The sequence below is a fragment of the Schistocerca piceifrons genome, chromosome X, assembly GCF_021461385.2.
Source record: "Schistocerca piceifrons isolate TAMUIC-IGC-003096 chromosome X, iqSchPice1.1, whole genome shotgun sequence".
NCBI classification, from domain to species: domain Eukaryota; kingdom Metazoa; phylum Arthropoda; class Insecta; order Orthoptera; family Acrididae; genus Schistocerca; species Schistocerca piceifrons.
The window spans coordinates 462215359-462221358 of NC_060149.1; positions in this window are offsets into that span (position 1 = coordinate 462215359).

Consider the following 6000-nt stretch of genomic DNA (forward strand, 5'->3'; position numbering starts at 1 on the left):
CACTCTTCTCCTCAGTTTTTAACTCTATGGCACATGATTCAAAATGTTTTTCTGTATTTAGATAGTCCAATTCTGTTTTCTCTTTGAACTGCAGTCCTACTCTAGAGTAAATGCGTTACCACCATTTTTAAAAACACTTCGGCAATAATGTGATGCTAAATTAAAGTTGCTTATATTTATGAGACTTAATTCACTAGCCTTGCACCAGTGTTCAGAGAAACAAATACAAGAGACATCAGCAAGATTGTTTAAAGCTACTTCTAGATCTAGCATTTTGTTATTGGGGCACTGAATATTCTGACACATTATACTGACTGGTTTGCAAGTGTTTTTTCCTTTTGTCACTACCTGGTAATGTGCTGTTTTTTCCATAGTAGTTGTGACTTATCTGCAAATTTTCTTGCTAGTGTATCACAATCTTTTCCTTTTCTTTGTTTGAAGCCATAAAAAATCATTTTTTAATGATGTAGGTGTACCTTGTCTTTGACTCCTCCTTAAGCAATGTTGTGTTGCTGCAACTGTTGTTGATAGCTTTTTTGCTGGTCCTACTGTTGTTGGTTTAGTTGCTGCTGCTTCTGTTATTGTTGGTTCTGTTGCTACTGTTACTGTTGTTGTTCGTTCTGTTGCTGCTGTTGTTGCTGCTGCTGCTTCTGCGGCCAGAGGTGGTGGTGGTGGCGGTTGTGGTGGTGGTGCTGACAGGATTCTTCATCCGGTTGCTGCCTTTGTTTCTTTTATTGGCACTATTTCTGTTGATGGTGGATCCGTTGTTGTAGTAGTGGGCCTATCTGTTGGATTTGTTGTTGTTTCTGCCGATGGTTTTGTTGCTGTTACTGATGGTGATTTGACCATTTGTGATAATTTTACTGCTGCTACCGGTGATGATTTTGATGTTGCTGTTGCTTCTGTTGTTGTTGCTATTTGTGATGAACCTGCTTTTATTGACTTTTGTGATGTTACTGTTACTGTTGTTGATGATGCTGCAGATGTTTGCTGGTGCCTTTTTATTTCATCCAATACATTTTGTGCTACAATTTTCTTCCCTAGGCTATTCAAATGAAGACCATGAGAAGTGTGGAATCTCCGACCAATGCCACTAATATCAACAACACAAACATTTTCGAATTGATTGCATATACTGGAAAAACTCTCATTAGCAGTACTAATCTCTTTATTCACACAAGACCAGGGTGGCAAATCATAGCGATTTGGAATGTTGACAAAGAGAATGTTTGTATGTGACAAATGAGCCAGATGCTTTTCCAGTTCTGAGCAGGCTGTAGAGGTTTCATTTTTATATACATCGTTAAAGCCACCAAACAAAGCTACAAAGTCTTTTGAAGTCAACTTGATAATTTCATCAGTGTAAACATTCTTAATTACCTTAAAGGGAAACCCCAGGCTTGACATAACTCGTGGATTTCACAACTGATGCCTCTTTAACAAGAGAGGCTATTCCGCGTCCGTGGCTATCAGCTAAAATGTGCAGTTTTCCCATGTCATTATGTATTTTTTGCTGTGACCTAGGCATAAGATGACATGGATTGCGCGTAGGCCTATTCAGGGGAGCAACAACGGCTGAGACATGTACCTGCGTATTTTCAAAAATACTTTCTGAAGCACTATCATCACTTATTACGCTTAGCACTTCGTACCTGTTTTTTAGTTGAACAGGTGGGTACCTGTAGACATTCCATTCTGACGATGATTTTTCATATGTTTTCGGCGACGGATCAACTTTTGCACACCAAGAACGGAACTTTGTTTCGCATACGCCATTACTGCCTACTCTCTCGTACTTTTTACACACGTTATGTCTTGTATTTTTGCTACTATAGTTTATGATTCCTCACTGAAGTTCACTGAGCGATTTATTTACGCCCGTTGTGTTCAGCTGCGGGGATTTGTTCCACTCGTGTTGTAAAACGCGTATCTCTTCCACTAACACTGCAATGATATTGTTTGTGTAATCCATCTTATTAAATTTTTGCACAGGTTCGTCTCTGCTACATTTTGCGCAGAAAAATATCTTACATTTAGGATCTACGTTAACACATGAATAATGAAACCCAGTTTTACATATCGTGCACATTACACCTTTAACCGCACGTTTTTTTGCAGTGGCAGGGATCCGAACCTAATCTTACACTTGTTTCCCCGAAAGACGATGTAGATGCTCCACATGTGTAATTCTAGTTATTACTTCTTGTGGTTCCACAGTTTTTTTCTGTGACTTTTTTTATTATGTAACATGGCATGCACAAGTTTTCACAATACACACTGACTATATTGCACGATAAACACTTTTCCTCGCTATTTTTACACTTTTTTCCGGAATTTACACACTCGCGATCCTCACTCGGCGCCATCTTCTTCATCCATTGATTTTATTATTAACTGTGACTTACACAGTTAGTTCAATATGAGCACTAGAGGCATCAACAAGGTGCTGCATCAGTAAAATTATGTGATCAACAGTTGCTCATTGCACTTCTAATGGAATCTGAGCAACATGTTCCTGTACACTGGCCTTTAGATCACGTATGGACTGAATGTGTCCTTGGTAAGCTCATTCCCCAGAGCCGTGGATTCAGATCAGGTGGTCTTGCAGGCTACGATTCTGAAAAACTTCTAGAGATAACACATTCGTGGAAGGTTGCATTTAGCAGACGTTTCACAGGGCATGTGACATGAGATGTTCCCCTATCTTTCATGAAAACAGTGGTTCCACACAGCTGTGCTCTTCCAAAGCAGGACTCACATGCTGTACATGGAGGTCTCGATCATCTAATGATATCATGGTACACCTGGAAGGTTCTCTGTATATATTTTATTCTAACAAGAACAGATTGAGAATAAAGGTGATCGTGAAGCCACACCAGTCATATACATGGAGTGCAATGGCTCTTTATGCACAACACATGGTTTAACAGTACCCTAAATTCAGCAGTTCTGAGTATTAACTGTACCCTGTAGTATAAAATGTGCCTTGTCATTCCAAAGAAAATTGTCTGGCCACATATCATCAGCTTCGATCCACGCTAGAAACCGGAGGGAAAATTCAGAATGTTGCTGCCGATCATGAGGTTTCAGTTGCTGAACATGTGGATCTTGTACAAGTATCAGTGATAAATAGACTGCAAAAGTTTCCGTACTGTTGACCATGGGATGGACAGTTCTTGTGACAATGCACAAGCTTTATTACTACCTGGGGCATGAGCTGCATGGGCAGTTACGGTAACACCAACCTCATCAACAATTTCCACCATGGTAGGATGCCTTCATCTTCCATGTGCCATACCAAGCTCACTCATGTTTCCAAAGTTCATTTTCATCTCCTCTAAACCATTTAATGGCACTGGGACCCTCCTCAGACCTTTCAATCAGCGATACTCTCTCAATGCACCACTATAATAGCTGCCGCTACAAAAAACAGCTTCACTAACAACCCACAGTCTCTCCTCTCGATTGCTATACTGTTCACTCATGTTATGGCTTGTCAAATGATAGTGTGAATGTCCTACCATCATTCAAGTAGCGTACAGTGCCAGATTTGCAGCTGGTGGTCACAACTGGAAGTAATGTACTTTTCCACAGTAATGTTTTCCACAGTAATGCATTAGCATATCTACCAAGTTTTGCTGCCACATGACAATTACAGCTCACACTGAACCTCCCTGAGTAGCTGCACCTTAATTATAACCACGCAGTACCAATATTCTATAGAAAATTGTATTATATGACTGCATGGTGACTTTTCTTTCGGACGTGTCCAAAAGAACAGACACCACATGGAACCTGCAGCTGTGATACATTATACGAGGGGCGTTCAGAAAGTAAGCTCCGATCGGTCGCGAAATGGAAACGACTATGAAAATCCGATAAAGCTTTGCACAGATGTGTTGGGTAGTGTCTCTAGTATAACCCCAGTTAGCATCACGTCGCTCTTCTCATTTCTGAGCTCGCAGTGAGTGCGTAAAGATGTCTAGAAAATAGTGTCTGCCGCCAAGTACGAGGGCCTGGTGAGAAATTTCGCCTGAAGCTATGCAGCTAACATTACATAACTGTCGTGCTGTTTCTTCTTCAAGACAATTCTCAGCCGCATTCTGCAGGGGCAATGAAGATGCTCCTGCATCGTTTTCAAATGGAAATGTTAGATTACCCACAATACAGTCCGCAATTGTCTCCCCCTGAGTTTCATCTCTGGTCACATGAACCGCTGTCTTTGAAGACAACATTTTGACAGACAACGAGGTGTAGGCCATCGTGGAGAATTGGCGGAAAGCACTGGCGGCTGCCTTCTATGATGAGGCTATTGAAAAGTTGGTACAACGCTATGACAAACGTCTAAGTCAGAACGGCGACTACGTAGAGAAGTAGCTGAAAGGTGTAGCTAATTGTTAGAAGTAAAACATTTCTGATGTTCACTGTGGTTTCAATTTGGCAATCAATCGGAGCTTACTTTCTGAACAGGCCTCGTATGTAATTAGAAGGTGGCGGGGGGAAAGAAAGGAAAGGAAAGGGAAGGGATCACCTATATCAGCTGCATTGGGACATTACGGGGAATCAGCAGTGATTAGTAGAAATGGGTACCAGACCAGAATTCCAACCCGGTATCTCCTGCTTACAAGGCAGGAACATTAACTGCTGTACCGACCCATATTCCCCACAGTGCCTGTCCATTTCCTCCATGCTAGCTACTCTGATATTCCTGTAGGAGGTCAGATGTAGTTATGCATCCGCACCGAAGAAGATTCATTGCCCATCTAGGCAAATCATTTATATGAATGTGTGGTGTTTGTTGTTTTGTAATTCACAGTAGTGAGCATGGAGGAAATGGACATTGACTGTGGATAGTTGATGCTCAGTTGGAATGTGGGTTGGCTGTGAGGTGTGATGAGATAGTACGTGCAGTTGAGATAACATTGTGTCCCAGAAGGCGCAGTGAGTAACACGTATGCCTAGTCAGCAGGAGATCCTCAGTTGAAATCCCGGCTCGGTAAACATTTTCACTCGTCGCTGCTGATTCTGCATAATGTTCCAATGCAGCTGACATCGGTAATCCCTTCGCTTTTCCTTACTTTGCCATTAATTTATCCTTTCATTCAATTCTCCAGTAAGTATCTTAAATCACACACTGAATAATGTTATAACTCTATATTTCTCATGTGACAACTTTTCTTGTTTCTCAAATGTATAACAGACATTTGAATTCTACAATATTCTGGCATTCTTTCATTACCTTGTGTTATTTGTTACTTCAAGCATATCATGAATTAGGGGTGGACCATCATATTTTAATATTCTGTGACTATTCCTTTTTTAGTGGGTGAAAGGCTATTTTAGGATGTGTACATCACAAACCTCCTGCTTTCTTAGTCTCTGCTCTTCTTCTTTATCTTCTATATTCTCTTGAAGTTGCTGTGAACCTCATGATACTAGGTCTGAGATGATAATTAGAAGAACTTCCAAATACCCTTCCCATCTTCACAACATCTGCCATCAAACCATTCATTTCTTCCTTTCTCCTCATACCAACTGTTTCTCTGTTAAGTCTTTTACTACTGTACAACTGTAGTTGACAGTTTCAGTGTGCATCCTACAAACTATTTATTTTATCATCTTTTTCTTTCTTATTAAAATTTTAGTTTCCATACCTAATCATTCCAGCCAGATACTTGTGCTGCTACTTGAGTGCTGAATTTGTCATTTGAAGTCCAAGAACAGTACAGAGACCAAAGAAAGACGCAGCATAGCCCAGGATTCTTTCGATAACCGGTAGGAGGTATCAGAGAGCAGCTATGTGACTGACTCTAGCATTTGCCTGCAAGAGATGCTAATGCAAGAGATGTTCTTGATAATAAACATTGTATGTTTATTATCAACCATTTATTATGTTTTCATATAAATAGCATTGTCAGCATATAAGGTACAGTTAATACTACTGATTTATGTGATAATACAAGGGCATCTTAAATAGAGAGAAGTGAATGACACTAGAAT